The sequence below is a fragment of the Cricetulus griseus genome, chromosome 4 (genome assembly GCF_003668045.3).
Source record: "Cricetulus griseus strain 17A/GY chromosome 4, alternate assembly CriGri-PICRH-1.0, whole genome shotgun sequence".
Classification (NCBI taxonomy): domain Eukaryota; kingdom Metazoa; phylum Chordata; class Mammalia; order Rodentia; family Cricetidae; genus Cricetulus; species Cricetulus griseus.
This window is the reverse complement of record NC_048597.1, coordinates 6,035,440-6,058,107: the sequence shown is the minus strand read 5'-3', so window position 1 is coordinate 6,058,107 and position 22,668 is coordinate 6,035,440. Positions and strand designations below refer to the sequence as shown.

The following is a 22,668-nucleotide window of genomic DNA, read 5'->3' as shown; positions in this document are numbered from 1 at the left end:
CTAGCTTGTTTACATGAGTGCTATGGACCCAAACTCAGGTCTTTACACTTGTGAAGGAAGCATTTCACCCACAAACACCCCCTGCATGTGATGTGGTTTGTGTACATGTATGTATGTTTGCATGTGTGTGTATGTGTGAGGTCAGAGGATGACACTGGGTGTCTTCCTCAATGGCTCTTATCTTACATGCTGAGATCAGGTCTCTCACTTGAACCCAGAGCAAACTCATTGGCTTGGCCTAGGTAGCTGGCTTGCTCTGGGATTCAGGTTGGCTGCTGTACCCACCTGACATTCTGTGAGTGCTAGGGACACACACTGTAGTCCTCACCCTTGGACAGCAAGATCTTTGCCCACTGAGCAGTCTCCCAGTTTATTTATTTATTTAGTTTTTTGAGACAGGGTTTCTCTGTGTAAACAGCCTTGGTTGTCCTGGAACTTGCTCTGTAGACCAGACTGGCCCAGAACTCACAGAGATCCCAGTCTATCACAGAACTATTCTAGTGGTTTACATCTTGGGAAGTTATTAAAGTGTTTCTCTACACCCCCCCCCCAACTCTGCATCCCAAGTGGGCCCAGAGCCCACTTGGTAGGCCAGGTTGTCCTTAAATTCCTAGTAATTCTACTGTGTTGGCTTCTGGACTAGCAGAGTTACAGGTGTGAGCCACCATGACAGATTGTTTACTTTTCCAAAATGTAAACTTTACAGACATATGCACTACATAGAGAAGTGCACGCAGACTGTTAGGGTAGTCTGTCCAATCAGAAGTGAATACACTGATGGCCCGGCAGGAGCCATCTAGAACATCTGAAGCTCTACAAGCATGTCAGGCTATGGCCTTCCTTCCCTTCCCAAGGACCAGCTCCTTTTGAAGTGCACAGAAACGAGACCCCATTCTTCCCATTTACTCACTTTCTCCTGCTGTGGCTGTGGGCCCCATGCACGCTGCTGCTGCTGGCTGCAGTCTACCTATGCTTGCTCACTGTGTATCACCTTACTGTAAGAATGCTTGCAGCCCCACAACATTTCTGTATATGCTCTTTGCATTTATTATATGGATGAGGAACTGAGCATGCCCTCATCCACTTAGGGAGGTATCTTAAGGGGATTAAGATTCATCCAAGAGCTCACAGTACCAGTTGGGCTGGAGCCTTGAAGTTACTGCTTTGACCTGTCCCAGTCTTTAGTGGTGTCTACTGAGCCGCTGACATGATACACTCACCCAGAACTACAATACTTTATCCTGTGGGACAGACTATTCAGTACTTGCCGATAGATCTGTTGTTTTAATCTGCAGGTCCCAAAGCAAAGCAAAGCAAAACAACAGCAACAGCAAAGAAAGTGGGAACCTCATCTAGAAATTACTAGAATTTCCAAGTGGGCAATAGCAGACTATAAAGCCAAGCATATGTCCTTATAAGAAGAAGCCCAAGGACCTGCACAGATCTCATTCCCATAAAACCAGTTGTCTGTGCTAGGACCTCTGTGGACCTATATCAATCCCTATAAAAGAGTGGTATCGAGAAAGCAGTAAGGGTTGCTGCTTTCTAGGATGAGATAATCAAATGCAGAAACTACCTGCAAACACACATTTAAGACATGAAGTTATGTATCAGTTATCAACAGTGCACAAAACGGTGAAAACACAGCTCAGCGTCAGTGTGTGTTGGACTGGGAAGGGGAGGAAGAGGAGGAAGAATAAACGCAGACACAGCATGCATGTCCCACATTACATATTTCAGCTTCTGCTTAGCTTTCGAGGCTCTCTGAAGCCATATGCTCTTCCTAGTCTACCTTATTCCACCCACAATGTTTCAGCACAAACTTGTTTGATCAAATCAGTGTGACTTAACACACATCTATCCTATCATGGGTTTCTAGGCACAGCCTATTCTTGAGAGTATGCTGCACTAGTCCACTGATGCTGCTGAGTAAGGTCCAAATCCAGTTCCCTCCTCTGTACTGGCTACTGCAGGATGGGTAGTAATGCATCCCGCCTGCTCCACACTGTAGATTACTATTACTTTATTTACTTACTAGTAAGTGAGCTTTCCCAGATATCACTTGGATTCTTTCTCCACTCTTTGGCTTATTTGTTTTGAGACAGGGTCTTGATTTGTAGCCTAGCCTGGCCTTGAACTCTGAATTCTCCTGGCTGCCACCTGTGTACTGGGATTACAGGTGTGCACCACATGCCCTGTAAAACCATTATTAAATAAACAAAATTCTGCTCCTATTTAGCTTGGACCTACTAGGGTCGGCTTTTCTAAGAGTGGAACTCAAGGTGTTCTGTAATAAGGCCCTGAGTTTAAAGCACCTCCCTTTGTAGCTCTAGAAGCCATTGTTTTCTCTGCCTACTGAATCTTCGATGTGTAGTCTGGGTCAACAGTCATGTGGACCTTAAACTAGGACCTAGTTTCAAAGACCTGGGGGATTATTCTGCACACTCCAGAATCTTCTGAAGCATCAGTGTGTGTGTGTGTGTGTGTGTGTGTGTGTGTGTGTGTGTGTGTGTGTGTGTTTAAAATAAGGATTAGTTAATCTAATTAAGAACTGTCTGGGCTCAAAACCATTTTCTACCTTACAAAGTAAAGAAAAAGATGTTTCTTTGTTTTGTTTTTGTTTTTTGAGACAGGGTTTCTTTGTGTAGTCCTGTATGTACTGGAACTCATTCTGTTGACCGAGCTGGCCTTGAAATCACAGAGATTCACCTACCTCTGCCTCCTGAGTGCTAGGATTAAAAGTGTGTGCCATTTAACACTGTTCTGGGAAAGGTGTTTCTTTAAAAAAATACTTTTTTAAAATTTTAAATTATGTGTATGTGTGGGCTGGCAAGATGGCTTATCAGGTCAAGACATCCTTTGTCAAGCATCATAATCCCCAAGTTCAATTCTACAGTCTCCAAGGTGGGAGGACACAGTCCAGTCCTATAGTCTCCAAGGCTGAAGGACACAGTTCAGTCCTACAGTCCCCAAGGCTGAGACACAGTCCAGTCTACAGTCCCCAAGGTGGGAGGACATAGTCCAGTCCTACAGTCCCCAAGGTAGAAGAACACAGTCCAGTCCTACAGTCCCCAAGGCTGAAGGACACAGTTCAGTCCTACAGTCCCCAAGGTAGAAGGCCATAGTCCAGTCCTACAGTCCCCAAGGTAGAAGGCCACAGTCCAGTCCTACAGTCCCCAAGGCCGAAGGACACAGTCCAGTCCTACAGTCCCCAAGGTAGAAGGCCACAGTCCAGTCCTACAGTCCCCAAGGCCGAAGGACACAGTCCAGTCCTACAGTCCCCAAGGTAGAAGAACACAGTCCAGTCCTACAGTCCCCAAGGCTGAAGGACACAGTCCAGTCCTACAGTCCCCAAGGTAGAAGAACACAGTCCAGTCCTACAGTCCCCAAGGCTGAAGGACACAGTCCAGTCCTACAGTCCCCAAGGCGGGAGGACACAGTCCAGTCCTACAGTCCCCAAGGCGGGAGGAGAAAACTGACACCTACGAGTTGTCCTCTGACCTGCATACACACATGCACACCGACACACAATAAGTAAGTAAACCTGATTTACAAATTATGTGTAGGTGTGTTTGTGCATGTTCATGAAATGCCAGGAAGATAGAAGAGGGTCCTGGGTCCTCTGGAGCCGAGTCGCCAGCAGTGGGAGCCACACTGATGTGTGCTAGGAATGGGACCTGGGTCCCCTGCAGGAGCAGACACACTTGTCACTGCTGAGCCATCTCTGCAGCTCCGAGAAAGGAGGCTTGTTGTTTTGTTTGTTTCTGTCTTTCAAATGTAGATATATGAAAATAAAAACCAGGAAATATTTGTTTTACAAACCTACCACCTTCTCTGCCACCTCAAAAAAATAGGAATTTTGAGCTTTTAGCACTAAAAATATTGTAAAATGGGTGACATTTAAACCCGCAGTTTCTTGGGCACTGACCCAGGTTAACAAAAGACTTGAATTCACTAAAAAAAAATTTCTGCTGAACTTAAAGATACTTGGACACAGAAAATAACTGTACATGTGATAAAATTAGAAGTTAAAGATAAGTGGGTACCTTGACATTTCGAAGAATGTTTTATAATTTGAAAATTAAATGACCTGATATAAACTTTGCTAAATCTAAAAAGTGCTACGGAATTTATTTGCAGTGCTGGGGACTGAACCTAGGGCCTCATACATGTTATAAAGTGGGGTACCACTGAGCCACATCCCTAGCATAGTAGCTGAAACTTCTTATGTGCTATTCTGTTTGAAATGTAGTCTTCCTGTGTAGCCCAAGCTATCACTGAACTGACTAAAACACCTGATCTATCTACCACGTCTGCCTTATAAAGGTTTCAGTGACATCAAATATGCTTAGAATGGATGGTGGGGGCTGGGGAGATGGCTCATCAGTGAAGAGCACCGGCTGCTCTTGTAGAGGTCCCAGATTCAATTCCCAGCACTCACACTGCTGCTCACAACAGTCTGTAACTCCAGTCCATAGACAAATCTACATTCAGACAAAACACATGTTCAAAGCACCCAGACATATAAAAAAATGATAATTATTTAATAATTTAAAAAAAGGTAGGCAGGCTGAGATACTTTGTAAGGAGCACACAGAGGTGGCGTTTTTACAAGTATGTCAGACTGGAAGATAAATCCATAAGCAGGATTATTTTAGCAATATTTTGTTTTGTTTTGTTTTTTGAGACAGGGTTTCTCTGTGGCTTTAGAGGCTGTCCTGGAACTAGCTCTTGTAGACCAGGCTGGCCTCAAACTCACAGAGATCTGCCTGCCTCTGCATCCCGAGTGCTGGGATTAAAGGCGTGCGCCACCAATGCCCAGCCAATATTTTAAATGTTTAAAAAGCCACACAGTAAACATGCTAAATCTGCAGATAATTAGAAAGGATATTGACTTAAGATTCAGCTATGCAAACAGAGAGACACCTTAGCATACACTAAACACCCAACTGTAAGTACTTCAAGAGAACATTTAAGGTAGGACCCTCCCAGGGGATGTCCTCAGAGCCAAGGGGGGGGGTATTTCAGATGGTTCCCTTTTTGTTTTAACAGCCACACAAACTACCCTGGCTTCCTCCTGCTGCACTCCACTCCCCAGGCACTCATGTGCTAATGACTGTAAATAACCCTCCACACACTAGCCCTTACCTACACTTTCAGGACAAAAGTGCCCCAAGAGTCTCATCAACCTCAAAGTCAACAGACATGTCACTGGATGTCTGTTACAGGAAGGGCACAGGAGATGGCCTAAGCTGCTTCATACTGGTCAAGTCACAGAAAGGCCAGCAAATAATGTGCCGTAAGAACTTTTAAAGTTGTAGTTTTTTGTTTGTTTTGTTTACTTTTTGAGACAGAGTCTCTCTATGTAACCCTGACTGGCCTGGAATTCATAGAGATCCAGTTGCCTCTACTTGGAGATTGCTGGGATTAAAGGTGTATACCACATTTGGCAAGATTTACTTTTCACAGTTCTTATTTACGTGCACGTGCTTGTGCATGTGTGTGATAGCATGCCACTTGTAAGCAGGAGCCTCTAGGCCACAAGTCGGCACTGGATCCCCTGGGCCTGGAATTACATATGGCTATGAGTTGCCATGTGGGTGCTGGGAATCTAACCCAACACTTCACAAAGAGCAGTCAGTGTGCTTAACCACTGAGCTCTCTCTCCAGACCCCTGTAACAATGTTTTGTTTGTATATTTTAGGTATTTACAAGACAAAGTCTAGCTTTGTAGCCCTAGATAGCCTGTAATTCACTATAATGACCAGGTTGGACTTGAATTTGCAAAGATCTTCTATGTGTTGGGATTACTGGCATGTGTCATTACTCCTGGCTTTAATTTAAATTTAAAAAAGAAAAATGAAATTATGTGGTCCTTATCCCTACAAGAACTTAAATGGGCTGGATACAGTTATAGGGATTCAAGCATCAGGTGAGTAGGACAGGGGACCATATGGTTTTTGAGGTCTCTTCTAATTATGGCAATTTCTATTATTATCATCATCATCATTAATTTTTTGAGATAGGGTCTCATAATTAGCCCAGACTAGTACCAAACTTGCTACATAGCCAAAAATGACCTTGAATTCCTGTACTGTACCATCATCTCCCAAATTCTGGGATTACAGGTATGTGCCATCAACCAGGCTGACAAGCTATGGCTCCATGAATAGATCACATCACACTTGACTGACATTATATGTACACTGCGGCATAATTCTTACATTTTGTGCAATCTGAGAATTAAAGTTAGCGTGAGAGGCAGAAAAGTGGTTAAGTTAAGCCAACAAACAAATAGCATGTGCTTAGAGATATCAAACTGTTGCTTTATATAGTCAACAAGTCTTCAGCATGGGCCTACTGAGCTGGGAGGGAGGCACCCGTCAAACACCTGTCTTTAAAATCTCTGGAGAAAATGTTAATGCCTTCCCCCATCCTCCTCCATGAGACCTAGAGTCTTTTCACTTAAAAGTGTAGGACTTCAGGGCTGCTGAGGTGGCTCAGTGGTTAAGAGCACTGGCTGTTCTTCCGGAGGACTCAGGTTCAATTCCCAGCACCCACATGGTAGCTTACAGCCATTTTTACCTCCAGTTCCAAGAGATCGGATGCTCTCTTCTGACACCCGAGGACACTAGGCATGAATGGCATACTAAGATTACATGTGGGCAAAACGCCCATACCCATAAAAGAAAAAATGCCTAGGGTGCCTTATACCACATATGTCCCTGTCATGAGGATGTCCTTCTGTGTATATGTTTCTCTTATTGGCTGATGAATAAAACACTGATTGGCCAGTAGCCAGGCAGGAAGTATAGGTGGGGCTACCAGATGAGGAGAATGCTGGGGGGAGGAAGACAGAGAGGAGCTGCCAGAGAGCTGCTATGTAGCTACCGGGAAGATAGGACACCAGGCATTCTCTGGTAAGATAAGGCCATGTAGAAACACACAGATTAACAGTTATGGGTTAACAATTAAGAGAGAGCTAGCCAGTAAGAAGCCTAAGCCATCGGCCAAACAGTTTATGATTAATATAAGCCCCAGTGTGTTTATTTTGGACTGAAGGGTAGCAGGACTAGGCGGAACAGAAACTCCATCTACATCCTTGCCAATACGGTAGGGGCAGGAGGGTCGGCTGAAGAGGCAAGATCTGAGACTGCCACTAAATGTTTGACCACTGAATGCGGTATGATCTAGATCAAGAGAAACTTAATCTCTCATTTCATTTTCTGAATTAGTGTCTTGGTGTCTCATACTGTGCTCCTAGGGCCAAAGGGAGGAAATGGTGTGATGAATGACGGCTTTTCCTTTAGGGTAATTCAGACACTGTGGGTGGAGAGGTGGGGAGAGAGACAGGTCACTGAGATCTTCCCTAATTTCCTAGCCCTTCTCCTTCCAGTCCAGTAAGAAACCCTCCGTCTATTAACATTACAGCAATCTGTAAACAACGACCTAATTCGGCAGTCCAGTCCACGAGAGGGTCCTGAAGAAACATTTGGATGTGAAATACAAATTACAATTTTGACTTCAGTATCTACTATAAATGAGGAGGTTTTTGGTGGTCTTTCCCTCAGTTCAGTAGCCTATCACCTTTCTTGGGAGTGCCAGCTCTATTTCTACTCTACACTTAACTTAAAAGACATCAGTTTCATTACATCTCTCCTCCTGTGGCTGCCAGGACTTTTCCCCAACTTAAGCATGCTTTTCTCTGAAACTAAAAAATTGTCCTCGAGCTTTCTACAGGAAAACAAACAAACAAACAAAAAACTGAAAGAGAAAACAACCTCATGAAGCCTATCATAATACATAAAAGTAGAAGAAAATTACTTTGCAAACTTATTTTTTCATGTATATTTAGAGTTCTCAGCTCAGTGTTGCAGTAGGTCTACAAAAGGTCTACAATTAGCCACCAGCCCAAGGGGAGGCTGAGGCCAGCTAGCATGGACTATCTACCGAGACAGGAAGAATTCACACAAATAACACAGGGAAACACTGTGTCTATGGCCCTTATTGCTTTCTTGCTATTTTGAGACAGTCTCATGAAGTTGTCTGGTCCTGAACTACCAATCCTCCCGCCACAGCTGGAGGAATAGGTGGGATTCCAGTAGGAAGAAAGCACTGTGATCCCATAGTGAACCATTTTATGAGTTCCCAAGCTTTTCCCAGGCTTCAGAGAGGCGTACAGAAGAATCAAGACTCATTCTTTTTCTTGTCCAGAGGCTCAAGAACCTCGAGTTTTCACCTCTTCTTCCACCCAGAGCTTCTGTCATTGAGGAGTGTGGAGAACTGTGTTGCTTGATTTTATATGGGGGATGCTGTTTCAAATATGAGCTTCTCATCCCGTCCTACACCCTGGAACAGAAGCAGGGATGAAGGGAAACTAGAAAGTCAGTAACAACTAGGCGTTGTAGTGGTTGATGGCTAAGATTTAGATCTCCTAAGGGATAGGATGCGACAGGGACTGAGTATGGTATGCAAAGGACACATGAGAAAAGCTGGCTTTTAATAAATGTTAATTACGTTCCCGACTGCTTCTGTAAGCTCAGCATCAAGTCTTAGAAGTAATTCTGAACCCATGTAACAGGGCAGCAAAGGGCTGGTTACTGGCAACCACATGGTTAACACTGTTGAGTTTCTACAGTGGTCTCTTGTATGATCTGGTCCTGTATAGCAGCTAACAGCCACAGGTGGTGTGCAGTAAGGAAGAAGGCATGCTGTGAGGGTAAAACGCAAATAGATCTGTAAAGGTTAGTATTTAAAAAACACACTATCTTACTTAAATATTTGACTTTTTAAAATGTTGAAATAGTATTTGGGTATACTGGTTTCAATGAAACGTAAAATTAATTTCACGTGTTCTTTTCATCGTCCAAATGCGGCTCCCAGGAAATCTAAAAGCAAACTAAGTGCCTACAACATTTGTCTTGAACAGGCAATGCAAAACACAGCTACTGTGGACTATCAACACTTGGGAGCTTGTTAAAAGTGCAGATACTTTTTTTTTTTTTTTTAAACAAATGCGGACCATCAGGCCCAGACTCAGAATCAGTATCTGCACCGCCTCACGACCCTGGGCTAATGTGTCGTACGGTTCAAGTATTCCACTGGACATCTCAGTGAGGCGGGCAGTCCCGACCCACGGCCACCCCTGGCGGAAAGACACGGAAAGGGTGAGAAGGGGTGACAGGGAAGGAAGCAGCAATGGGGCAGACAGCGTCAGAGGCAGTCACAGGAGAGGCAGGGGCGGGCGGGGGATGCAGCCCAGGAGAAAGGCAATTCCAGACCTCCGCCTGCACACACGCTGACGGGGAAGCAAAGGCCAACCTGCCGCCAAGACCTCCCCGCGGTCAGCAGCCGCCCGCCCGCCCGCCCGCCCGCCTCACCGCCCCCTGCGGCCTCAGCCACGCTAGGCCTGAGCCGAGCAGCTCTGAGGGCGGCTGGCGAGGCAAAGCACCAGCCCCCAGCCCCCAGGGCTGGACAGCTCCGCCAGGCGCTTCTCCCGCTGCCGCCCAAAGTCCCGTTTCCCTACACACACACCGCTCAGTCCTAGCTCACCTGCCTCCTGCGAGCAACCCCAACCGCCAGCGCCGCCGCCGCCGCCGCCGCCACCTTCCCAGTCCTTCCGCAGAGAGCCCGCCCTCTCGGGCCCAAACAGTACTGCCATTGGCCAGACCGCCCGTCATACCGCAGGGGGAGGCGGTGACGAACGCCATAGCAACCGAACCAGGAACTCCAACTCCCGGCATGCTCCTCTCCTCAGAGAGGCGAGGCACCACCCCGGGGACCACCAATAAATGGGAGAAGTTGGGTGTTGCCGAGATGGGGTTCCGTTTTATGCAAATGACAGTAAAAGGCCACACCCTTCCTCATTCCAGCCGTACCCCCTACCACCCTGCCTCAGTCTTTGTCTCTCCTCGCCTGTCGTCTCCACGTCCTTTCTGCAAAACCCTTCAATTTAGTTCAGTGTGTCCTAGCTACTGTCGAGGAGCAAAGCACCAAACCGTGAGACAAAATCTTCACACGCACAAGAGAGGAGAGAGAGAGAGAGACAGAGACAGACAGACAGACACAGAGAGGGGGGAGAAAAAAAAAAAAAGAAAGCCCTCCGACCCACTTGATTGGCTTCCCTGGCTGCCACTCCGTACACCTCTATTTCCTTTGGCTCTTCCCATGCTTGCCCACCCAGTGGGCGTGGTCACGTGTAGAGGCCGGCGAGGGGCGTGGCCTCCGAGGCCGATTGGCAGGCGGTTGTGCCCGCCCACAGTGGGCGGGGCGGCGGGCTGGCTGTGGGCGGGGGCGGGGGGCGGGGGCGGCGGAGGGAGATGAGGAGATAGGCGGGAGCGAGGGAGCCTAGGAGCGCAGCAGGGCGAGAGGGCTGGAGCGGCGCGGGGAGGGCGCGCAGCTTGGTTGCTCCGTAGTACGGCGGCTCGCAAGGGAGCATCCCGAGCGGGCTCCGGGACGGCCGGGAGCGGGCGGGGATGGTGTGCGCGGCTGCGGACCCTGCGTCCCTCCGCGCGGCGTGCGGGCTGCACTGATTTGTGCGAGCCAGCGAGCGAGCGAGCGAGCGGCGGCCGCGCGCACCCGCCCGGAGATGAGGTGAGGAGCTGACGCGGGCGGCCTGGCGCGCGGGCGGGGGTCGGCGATGGCCGCCCGGGGTCGGGTCCCGCGGCCGCCGTCGCCGCTCTGCCTCGTCGTCTTCCCATCCTCCCGGGGGCGGCGGCGGCGGCGCGGCGGCGGCGGTGGGGCGGGCGAGCCGCGGCGGGGCGGGCGAGCCGCGGCGGCGGGACGGGCTCGGGCTGAAGGGGCGTCCGCAGCCGCGGCCGGTGCTCCGAGGGGGCATCGCGGCGGGCGGTCCTTCCGCAGCTGACCCTCTGCCCTCGGCCGCCGCAGGGTGGCGGGCCGGCCCGGCCTCCCGGGGCTCGGGCTCGGGGCTCGGGAGCCGCATCGCGCCGCCCGCCGCTGCCCCCGGCCTCGAGTGCCCGGCTGGCTCATCCTTTCCCTCCGGCGTCTGCTTGGAATACCCTGTCAGTGAAGGGCGGTCAATGCCGCTCGGCCCCAAGTGACGCGGCCCGGGCTGCCTCTGATGGCATTTAACAGAAAGCAGCTCCCGAGAGCGCGTCCCCGGGGTCGCCCGAAGCTTGGTCCTCCCTTGCACACGCACTGACTCGGGTTTCTGCTGTGGACCCAGGGCACCATTGCGGTCCCCTCTTTGGGGGACCAGGAGAGGCAATCCGGATTCCCAGAAAAAGGAAAGCAAGGAGGAGCTGGCCGGACCGCCCTTCACTTGTGTTTGCCTTTGGTTTGGAAGACAACTTCGCTGATCCCCTTCCTTGCCTATGAGCAATCTATTGTTGGGATTCAGACTACAGGCTTTGCTTTTGAAGGAACAGATTAGTGGCTTCTTGCTGCAGCTGGAGGGTGTGCAGATGTTGGGTGGCATCTTGAATGATAAAGTTCCCAACAACTTTGCCCTCATCACTGGTATTCAGAAAACAGAGCCAGCCTGGAAATGTAAATGCATGCAGACTCCGGCCAGATGCCGGTTCTTTTGTGCTTATCTGTTGGTATCTTCCTCTTGGTGCTTAGGTGGTCAAAACACAGAATAAAAAGAGTCTGATTGATAGCCTAGAGAATGAAAGCATAGGAACAAATGCCTCTGGAAAATATCAATTCTATTTTCGGGGAGGCCGGTTTCCTAATCCCGCTGAACTGATGAAGAGAAAGGCAAGCCCATGGATTATGCAGTGGACAGGATGTGAGGGCAGGAGCTAGGGACAGGAGCCAGCAGGCCAGCTGCTTTGCAAGGCACTTCTCTAACCGCGTCTAACAGGAGCAATGTATTTGTTGGGATACTTTTATTTTTAGATGACGTTAGCGTCAGGCATGCAGACGTTTCAACAGCCATTGTAGCTATCATTTCTGTTATTTACATTTCTTTACTAGTTTGCTTGAAGCTTTTGTGTGTTTGCTTATAACTTAACTTTTTAGAAAGGAAAAATCTTTTGTAGGAGATATGTAAAGAACTCAGGAAGTTATAAAGGATTTAAATTAAGAAGTGAAGGACACTGATTTGGTGACAGGGCTAAAGGCATTTATTTCCTACACCTTTAAGCCACAGTAAGTAGCCTTTCTGAGAGGACATGTCTAAAAAAAAAAGATAGTTACTAAGAAAGTGTCTGTTGAAATTGCTGAGGATGGTGGTACCGTCACAAAACTATTATTATTCTGGCTGAGTAAGAGGAAATGAACACATTTTTAATGTACTTTGGAACCCTGTAGCTTGCTCAGATGGCCAGCATTGTGAAATAGGGCATAAAATGAGTGGTGGCAAGTTAGTTCCCTGAAATGTTTGTCCCTCAGCTTTTTTTTTTATTGTTTGTTTCTTTTGCTGTTGACTGGCAATTTCCTTTCCCTCTGGGCATTCTTTATCTTTCCCCCAAATACCTAGATTGAGACACACCCTTAAAACACTTAGAAGAGATTAAAAGAGAGGCCCTAGTAAATTCCTTGGCTCATGCTTTTTCTCTTTGGTGATTGAACCAGGGGTTGGAACCTGGCAAGCATGCACTGTATCACCTAGCTACACCCCCAGCCTCATATTCATCTTTGTGTGTGGTGCTGACATTTGAACCTTGGGCCTGGTGATGCTAGGCAACTGCTGTGTGTAGTCTCTCATCCTTTTAGTTTGCTACATTTGTGACTCATAGAAAATTAATTACGTGAACGTTTGGTTTATGTTCTCTTTTTAGTGACTCCTTCCTGAATGGCTCCAATTTTTCACTGGCTCCGTTTCGGAGGCTGGACCTCAGATAGCTTTACAGAAACGTAACAGGTTTCTGTCTCTCTGTTTAACAATTAGACAATGGGAAGTAGTCAGTATTTTCAATATGTTTTCTAGGAATTTCTCCAGGGCAGGAAGATTTGGAGATCCTTGGCAGCGTGCTTCTTTCTTATTGAGTGTCTCCTCAGACTCTCTCCTGAAGCGGATAGCAAGCTTTCCAAGTGGCAGAAGTTTTACATGTTAGTTAGGCTGCTAGTAAACTAGCGGCCATCATCTTCGGGAATAATTGTACCATGATAACTGTTTCAGAAGGGTAGAGTTTGTGTTACTGTGGTCTCTGGAGGAACACTCTCTTCCATAATTGCTGAGTGAGTGTGCTAACCACATTGCAGTGAGCCTAGGTGTTTAAGCCTTCACCTGCCAGGTTAGTTGCCTTGCAGAATAGTCACAACCACTGTATTCTAGGCATTTCTGTTAGCTTCACTAGTATTGAATGTTGTAGAGGCTTTCTGGCTAATATGATGGAAGGAAGTCTAGCAAAACAGTAGCTAATCATTTCACATACCATTTTTATAAATGATGATAATCCTAATAAGAGTCATTTCCAGAAAATATAGACAATTGGTATGCTTTCCAATTTTACTTTCATGATATATGACCTTCACCCTCCTTTTACCAAGTCTGCCCACTGACATATAAATCGCAGGTTTTATGTGAAGGCTAGGTAGTTAAAGTGCTGAACTCTGGGGTTTTATCACATGTTGTCAATGACTCAGATGTAGTCACCAGACCTCTTAGTGCCTCAGTTTTCTTTGTCGAAAATGAGAAGAATGATAGTGGAGTTTACATACCTCTAAGTAGCCCAGGCTTGCCTCCAAGTGCTGGGACTTAATAAAACATGTGCCGCCATGTCCTATACTAGGACACAGCCAGTTATTAAGTAGTAGCTCACACTGATGATAAAGAATTGCAGTATGTAATACATAAAATTCAAAACTATCACTGACATGATCTCTGTACTGCTTTATTTTGTAGTCACAAGTAGAAGTTCACTGTTTGCAAAGGAAGTCTCTTGATAATTTCTTGGTACTAAAGATGTATACTTAATAAGCTACCCAGGGTTATATGCATGTAATTATAAAATATAAATCTCATGATCACTTTCATTTTAATTGTATTACTTTAGAATAAATCTCAGTCAGTTTGGAGTGAATAACTAATAGCCTTTGTGTTTAAAAACATCACATTTAGAGAAATTAAAAAAAAAAACACAAGGAAACTATGAAATACCCATAAATCCATGACCCACATTATATATACCGGGTCATTTTTGTGTGTGCATAAGACTGTTCACTTACAGCTTTTGGTACAGACCTGGAATCTTGATGTGCATGTCGTCATCTCCCCCCCCCCATCTTCCTTCTTCAAGGTCCTATCTAGTCTTGGCTAGCCAGGAACTCATTGGATATGGAGCAGGCTGGCTTCTAACTTGCAATGCTGCAATGCTTCTTTCCTACAGTCTGCATAAAAGGAGCACTACCCCCACCCCCCCACACACACACGCTCTAGGACTTGAACCCAGGGCTCACACAAGGCCTCTACCACTGAGCCATTGTCTCCACTGTTTTCTTTTTCTTCATTCTTTAATCCCCTAAGAGAGGTAAATAAAGAGAATGTGTCTTGCTGTGTGTACTAGGCTAGCATATCTTGCAAAGATCCTCTTACCTCTGCTACTCTGGTATTGGAATTCAAGCACACACCAACCACCATATCCAGCTCATAGATTTACTTTTTAACTTATTTTCTAGGCCTCTAAAAAACAGTCTTACCATGTCTATATTTATCCATTTAATAGCTGGATAATATACCACTTTATAAATCTGTGAGAATTTGGTCAATTTACTAGACATTAGTGTGACATTTTCTTTTTTAATTTTTTTTTTTTAGTTCAAGTTGGGAACAAGCTTGTTTCACATGTAAATCCCTTCTCCCTTTCCCTCCCCTCACCCCCATCCCTCCTACCCCACCCCATCCACCCTCCACTCCCCAGGCAGGGTAGGGCCCTCAACGGGGGCTCTGCAATGTCCACCAAATCTTCCTGGGCTGGGCCTGGGCCCTTCCCCATGTGTCCAGGGCCAGAGTGTATCGCTTCACATGGGATGGGCTCTCAAAGTCCCTTCTTCCACCAGGGTAAAATACTAATCCACTGCCTAGTGTGTCATTTTTCCACCCTTGTTAACAGTATCACAATAACTGGCTCTCCTTAAGTGTTTATAAATTTCTTTGATATTTTATTATTTTTTTAAAGAAATTTTATGTATATAAGTGTTTTGCCTGCATGTATTTTTCTGAACCATGTGCATGGTAGGTGCCTGGGGAGGCCAGAAGAGGGCATCAGAGCCCCTGGGACTGGAGCTATGGATAGTTATGAGCCACCATGTGGGTGCTAGGGATTGAACCCTGGGTTCCCTGGAAGAGCAGTCTGTCTCTCCAGTCCCCTGTGTGCACTTCTAGGGGAGGTAACTAGGTGAGTAAGGTGCTTTCTGTCCAAGAACTGAGTTCAGATCTCCAGGGCCCACACAAAAGCTGGGTATAATGATGTGCAACATAGAGGCCAGCCTTAACCCCAGGAGCAGGGGCATGGAGATCCCTGGGGCTTGCTGGCTAGACTAGCCAAAGGACAAGCTCTAGTTTCAGTAACAGAATGTCCCCTAAAATCATCTCAGTGTCAACTACATACACCTACATGAGTAAATGTATCTTCACACACAGTGCATGAACATACATACAACAAGGGTTTCACAAAGCCTAGGTTCTAGAAGCACTTGGAGAACCAATCAAAGATAATGCTCAAGTTTTATCAAGACAGGTTTCTCTGTGTAACACCCCTGGCTGTCCTGGAACTCACTCCCTCCGTAGGTCTCAAACTCTCAGAGACCCTGCAGCCTCTGCCTCCTGCGTGTTGGGAATACAGGAGTGCACCACCACCGCCTGGCTTAAACATTTTTTAAAACTCATTTATTCATTAACAATTTCAGACACATAACATAGTATGTATGATTGTATCCCCCATTCTCCTCTCTTCTCCTCTGGCTCCTCATCCTATTATTTCCAACAAGTCTCCCTTTAACTTTTATGTCTGTGGTGTTTTGGTGGTGGGACGGGGTGGACGGGAGGAGCACAGGTCCACTGCATTTAATTAGGGTTGTGTGGATGAGCATGGATATGAGATTATTTCCTTGAGCAAGGGCCACTTACCAGTGGCTACACCACTAAGAAGTGAGGTGTGTGTGTGTCCTGCGACTGTTAACTCGTCAGTAGCTCCTCAGGGAGAAGCAAGGCTTATGAGCCCCTCCCCTCTCCTTGATGAAGTGTTGATGGCTCCAATCTTGTGCAAGTACCCTCTTTACCCCCAACTGCTGTGCGTTGGTGGGTGCAACAACCATGCCATAGTCACAGGAAGCCTTCTGTAGTACTCCTAATATTCTTTCTGCCTTGCAATTGTTAGACCCCCGGAAAACTCAGGTATCCGGGGTCCCAGGCCACGCCCGCAGTAACCCCAATCACTAGGCAGATTGGAGAGCTTGCTGCAACCCCATGTTAGCGTGGGTCTTTCACCCACCCGCCATGGCGGATGGCTCCCAGAAGACAACTCCTAGGGCCTCCCAAGAGATCTTATAGGGCAGCGTAAGGGGAGTGTCTAGGGGTACACACAGGCTCACTATTGGTGTGCCTCCAGCCTTGGAGGGCTTGCCCTGTGTTGATTGGTCAACTGGTTGTTATGGCCCATAGGCCCTCCCAGGGTGGTTGCTATGCTCTTCATTTCTGTGTTCTTGTCGTACACCCAGGGTTGTAAAGCATAGCGCCACCAGCTAACTTCTGATTGGTTCCTTGTCACAAGGCAGGCACCTTACCTCTAGTGACTAAGACAAGGTCATAGAGCACGTGTTACTGTCATGGCTGCTGAAATGGGGAGCTGGTCCCTTCACAATGTCTTGAGGGGGTGACAGAGGTCCTAGTCACTTGTCCTCTGCACCTGGATCAGTCTGGAGTTCGAGTGACTGTGACTCACTGTAGGAAGAAGCTGACCTGCCCAGGCCTGAGGCAGCACTGTACCAAGATCTGCAGTTGGCAGTTGTATATTCCCAGCTCACCATCTAGGAAGGTCATAGCAGTTTACGCTCCTGTCGTGGTGTGGCAGTCCCACCCCATGCTCCACGTTTTGGAATGACTTAGTCAATACAATAGAGATTCATGTGGCAAGAAGAGTGGCTTGCTAGCATCAGCTTGCTTTGAAGTAGGGTATGAAGTCCGGTTCCTGTGATGGTATTAGCTGGCATTAAGTCCTCTTGCAGCATTTTTATGCATTAACCTCCATAAACTCTATGAATAGGCTCTGGAAACCGAAGTTAAGTAGCTTAGCCAGCAAGTAGCTGGAGAAACTTAGCCAGAGTCCAAAACTCTTGGCCTGTTTTGGCGGGCACATTTTATAGGCATATGAATATTTTTTGCAACCTTGATGTCTGTTGTTTAGGTACGTAGAGATTTCTTGACAAGCAATAATGTGTGTGGTAATTAGCTGGGTGCCTGGAGGGGTGGGGTTAGGGGAGCCTATTTAAACACTCCCTTGAAGAGTCCTTCATGTAAGCTGGCTCCAGGTAAGCCTCAGCAACTGCCTGGCAGTCACCCCCATCTTTTAGCTTGCAGAGAGCTTCCTAAAGTACTTTGCATGAAAAACAGGATTAGAGCAATAGAGAAGGACAGTCAAACTTGAAAACACAGTTTTACTTGTGTGGACTTGTTTTGAGAACACAAGACCATCGAAGTGTGGTGATGGAGACAACTGGGAGCCTATCCAGGCATTTCCATGCTGGCCAGTTTAGAGGGTTGAAGCGGCTGTAGAAGTTCGCTTCAGCACTGCCAAGGCCTGAGTGAAAGATGTTACTGGTCCTCTTGGAGAGCCTTAAAAAAAATGAGCCACAAAACTTATGTTACTAAATGTGAAGGTGGGTTGGCATTAAAGTCTTATTGCTGACACAAAGTTTGTAGCCACCTAACAAAGAGAATGTGAAACAAATTAACCATGTGAACCCATCCTCTTTCAGTCTTCCCTTGTAGAATTAGTGATAGTAACTTGTCTTTCAAGCCAATTGCCCAGACGCTATGTTGATTCAACCATCCTGGCCTTTGTTCCCTGGCCTGAGTTTATCTATGCTTCCTAGTGAGGTAGGGCATCTGGGGTTTAGCATTCAGTGGACAACCAAACCCCATCTCATAGTTGTGCAGCATGGGGCTCCTAGAGGCTATGTGGAGGTGATACCAAGTACATTCACCCTTAACTGAGTGGTTGAACCAGGAACTGAACTCTGAAGGATGTAGCAGATTTTTGGACTCAACTAAATTAGAATGGGAAAGTAACAAGGTCATAGCAAGTAGCCAGTTTTATCCTTGATGGCCAGAATTAAATGCCCTCTTCCTAAAATAGCAGAACAACGCTTTTCACCCTCTTTTGCTAAACTTCTGGCTTTTTTTAAAAAAATGGGTCTTAATTTCTGATGGCATGCATTTGTAAGACATAGATGGAGTCTGGCTTTTAATGCCGTGTGCTAAGGAAGACCCTGACTTAGAATAAAGCCTCTTAAACAAAAGGCACTGGAGTCCTCTCTGTACACGTGTCTGTTTTGTGGATCTTTTATTCAGGGCTAATTATTTCCAGTGAAAACTTCTTTTTTTTCTGTCTTTCTTTCATTTCTTTTTTGTTTGTTTTAAAAAAGGGTCTCACTGAAGCACAGGCTAGCCCAGCCTGGCTTTGAGCTTGGGTTCGTCCTTTACTCTGACTTCTCAAGTGCTGTAACTACAAGCCTGGGCCTGGCTCCAGCACAAATTTTCCTGTGCAATGTTGTTGTTAGGAGGGCCTCGTGTTGTGTGTGACATTTGATAAATTAGGGGCATTGAATGCATTTGCACGCCATTCCTGTAAATCATATGTCATAAGGGTTTATGCACTGTGCATCTATTTTTTTTTTTTTTCCCCCGAGACAGGGTTTCTCTGTGGCTTTGGAGACTGTTCTGGAACTAGCTCTTGTAGACCAGGCTGGTCTCGAACTTAAAGAGATCCGCTTGCCTCTGCCTCCCAAGTAGTGTGATTAAAGGTGGGAGCCACCACCTCCTGGCTTCGTCTAACATTTTATAAAAACCTACTTACTTCCACTTTAAGCTCAAGATGGCAGATTGTAAATAGCAGTGGCCAGTTGGAAGTAGTACTTACTTTTGGGTCTATTCAAATACAATTTTTCTTTTAGTATTCTTTTAACAATTAGAAAAACTGGGGAAGAAGATGATTTCGGGGTTGTTATTAGGACGCCAGAAACTCGAGTGCAGAGAGCGCCATTGGTGTTCTTCTTAGATTTTTTTCCCCATGTCCTAGACCAGTGCCCACCACATGGATGCCCCTCTGCAGCCATTTGTTGGTGTATGGTGTGAGGCAGATGGAGGTGGAGAAGAGAGGACTCCCCAGGAGCCAGGAAGCTAATTGACAGCTTGCTCCTATGTAAAGGCTCCCTTTGGAGTTCATCCTCCAGGGTGAGTGGTTTGGAGGAGAATAAGAGAAATGCCAAATCAGCTCTACTTTAGTTCCTTCAGGCCTTGTACTCTATCTTTCTGGTGAAGATAATGGGATTTACTCTTTGGGTCTCAGATTGTGTGAGATAAATGAGTTAGTTGTATAAGCTATTTGAAGTTCTGTGAGGAAGAAAATCTAGTGTAAGTCTAGTTAGATGTCTTGAACGCGGTGGTGCAAGAGCAACTTGAGTTCATCAGGTACTGTACTTGGAATTGTGAGCTGCATTTTTCCTGGGGTGGTGATGGCATTCTGGGGTGAGATGCTCCTTCTGAGGTGCCAGATCACAGTCAGACCAGCGGATAACTCTCCAGTGAGCCGCTGGATCACAGGCAGGCCAGCAGATAACTCTCTCCATTGTCCTGTGTTGCTAAGCAGTGACATCTGATAAATTAGGAACATTGGATGCTTATGCCATTTGGATATTTTCAGTTTGTGATGGATCTGTACTGTTTGTCAAATAAAATAGCAGTCTAAGATTACAGGTAACTTGGTTATAATCTCAGCACTCTGAAGGTGAAGGCAGGAGGGTTAGGGTTAGGCTAGGGTACATAGTGAGTTTCAGGTTAGCAAGGGCCATACAGTGAGACCCAGTTTCAAAAAAAAAAAAAATCCAAGATGAGCAAATAACTATCCCAAAAATCAAACCCAAACAAAAAAGCCATGTAAGATGAAGATAAGAATTATTTTATACCATAAACATTACATTAAGGTTATGGATGTGGTTACTGAGAGGAAAGATTTTATCTGCTTTTTTTGTGAAAGAAACTTTAACGTCACAGAAATGGATCGAGTTGAGTGTCTGTAGAAGCTGGTCTCCAGGGAGATGATCTGTTTTGCACAATGCTGTAGCTGTCTGTCCAATCTGCAGTCTTAATTAGTGTCAGAGGAAGGATAATCCTGCAGTAATTGTAACCTCGAATTTCCTTTTGGTTGAGTTAATTTTAAAGCACAGTCTTTATGTGTTCTCTGTAGTTGTTTTGATCGCATCAGTTGAGATATTATAGTTGTGATTTGGTAATTTAAAAAAATAACATGGTTTTCTTACTACAAAAGCAGTAGATGCTTATTGAAGAAATGTTTTGGAAATATAAATAAGAAGAAAAGATCCAAAACCCTCACCTGCCAGGGCTGTTGGTAGATACCAGTGAAGGTTGCTCAGTGTGGGAGACCGAAGACCTGTTGAGTGTGGGCACCAAAGGCAGTCCTGTCAGCGACGAAGCCTCAGACCTCTCAGTTATTAAGCTAATTAATAACTCTAAATGAACTCTCCCGATTTGTGGTAACACATTGGCAGTCAACACTTACCCAAGAGCTGAAGTCTGGGTTTGGTTAGTGCCTCAGCTGTTTGCGGTCTCAGTTTTCAGTTCGTATGTAGTGACAGTACCGTCAGCCCTGTGAAGCATGCTTACGGTTCACTCACTCACGTATTGCAGGCTATGAGTTTGCTTTTAATAAAGACCAGGAAAATTCTTGGACAGAAAGATTTAGAACTGCAGTCTGCCAGTATTAACTACTTTTTTCTTTATTCTTCCTCTTGTTTTTCTAGAAATTTTTGAGATTGTGCAAGTGTGTGCAGGCATGTTCACGGGTCAAACAAGGCTGTGAGCGATCCTTTCAGTCCTCTGCATTATTGTCTTATCAGGGGCTGACCTTAAACACATGTAGAGTTGATCTTTCCTTCATCGTGGGCTGTCAGCTTCCTGTTAGTTTCGTCTCCTTCTTTGTACATCTGGGACTGCCAAGCTAGTTATTTCAGCTCACCCTGCCCCCTGGCTTTTGTTCCATTTCATTTCGTCTCTGCAAGTTTTCATCCCTAGACCCATCGCACCATCTGGGTTCTGCTTCCTACATTTATGCTGCTAAAAGTCTGCTGTAGAAAACCATACACCCTATGACCATTGCCCTTCAGGTAGCTGTGTAAGCCTTCTGGAAGCCCTTCAGACATCATACTAAGTTTGGCGCCTTTCCTCAAGTCCCAAGGACCTTCACTGTGAGAGTGTGACTCTGCCTGCTGGCTGGCCCTTCTGCCCTCTCCTCCAGGAGCTTTTCTGAATGCATTTCCCACACACAGTTTTGTGCCTGGAGATGGGAAGGGAAGGTAGGTGAGCGCTCGTTTCCTTCCCCATGTCCTGGACACTTACTGTCTTGGCTTGTTCCTCTGGAGGCCTTTGTTCCATTCCTTCATGCTCGGTCCCTCTGCAGAGCCACAGCCATGCCTGCTTGACTGCCGGGTGCCAGGACAGGACCCACAGGGTCCTTACTCCATTTATATTTCAGTGGGGCACATAAACAAGCAAACAGAAAGAAATGATTCCCAGCTGTTATAAGAACTGGAAGCAAAGTGCTCAAGAAGACATAATGTGGAATGTAAAAAATGAAGAAGAGAAGAAGAAGAAGAAGAAGAAGAAGAAGAAGAAGAAGAAGAAGAAGAAGAAGAAGAAGAAGAAGAAGACGACGACCTAATGTTGGAGTCTTGGAAGGGCAGTGCTTACTTGTCATCTGACGTGCATAGATGTGAGTTAGGGAAGAAAGGAGTTGTTTCCCCAGCTGAGGAGTCAGCATTTAAGAGCTTCTATGGCCTTAGAGGGGCACAGTGTCTCTGGCAAGGAGGCCACTGTCACCAGAAAGGGAGGTGTAGAGCCCGACTATGCAGGGCTCCACTATGGTTCTGTGCGCTTATGTCTGATGCTCATTTTCTGTTTATTTCTCTGTCTTCCTGTCTTGTGTGCCTGTTGTGTCCCTGGCTCAGCTGTGCCTTCCTGACACCGTTGCCTGTGATTCTTATCTCTAGTCTCCCGTTTGTGTGTATGTTTCTTGGAAGAATAGTTCATGCCAAGTGCCTCACACCAAAGGCTGGCTATCCACACAGCCACTGGCTGACGTGCTTGAAATTGTCCCCTCCACCATCTCCGAGAAGAGGCGAAGGAAGCTGAGCTCAGTCACGAAGTGATTTGATCACTCATGCCTACATTGTAAGGTTCCAGATGGAGAGTGGAATGGCGGGTGAGGCTTGAGAGCTCTGGACTATGGATTGCTGATGTGTGCAAAGGTGGCCTGCCTGGTCTGTGCCACTGGACCGCTCTCGAAGATAGTGTTTTTTGTGAGCTCTGTGACTCTTTCTAGTGAGTCCCTGAGCTTGAAGGGGCAGGTGGGACCCTCTTCTGCTTGGCAGAAGTAATAAGAACTTGGGAGTCCATATGATTTGAGGCTGGTATGTGAAGTGGAAACAGTATTTTGGGACTGAGCCCTCAACGTGTAGACCACAGCA

The 22,668-nt window shown here is 46.4% G+C and overlaps 2 protein-coding genes across 6 annotated transcripts in view; one reads left to right on the top strand and one right to left on the bottom strand.

The window, feature by feature from the left end:
- Cryzl1 (crystallin zeta like 1) overlaps positions 1-9,643 on the bottom strand; it is a 40,282-nt gene extending 30,639 nt beyond the window's left edge. The window contains exon 1 of the mRNA XM_027415609.2: positions 9,553-9,643. The gene's annotated coding sequence lies outside the window, so the exon portion shown is untranslated. The remainder of the gene's footprint in view (positions 1-9,552) is intronic.
- Positions 9,644-10,331: 688 nt separating this feature from the next.
- Itsn1 (intersectin 1) overlaps positions 10,332-22,668 on the top strand; it is a 174,619-nt gene continuing 162,282 nt past the window's right edge. For 4 of the 5 annotated variants that reach the window (XM_035444311.1, XM_035444313.1, XM_027415606.2 and 1 more), the window contains exon 1: positions 10,337-10,593. The gene's annotated coding sequence lies outside the window, so the exon portion shown is untranslated. Of the gene's footprint in view, positions 10,594-22,668 lie in introns of all 5 variants that reach the window. The other variant, XM_027415599.2, reaches the window with a different exon arrangement.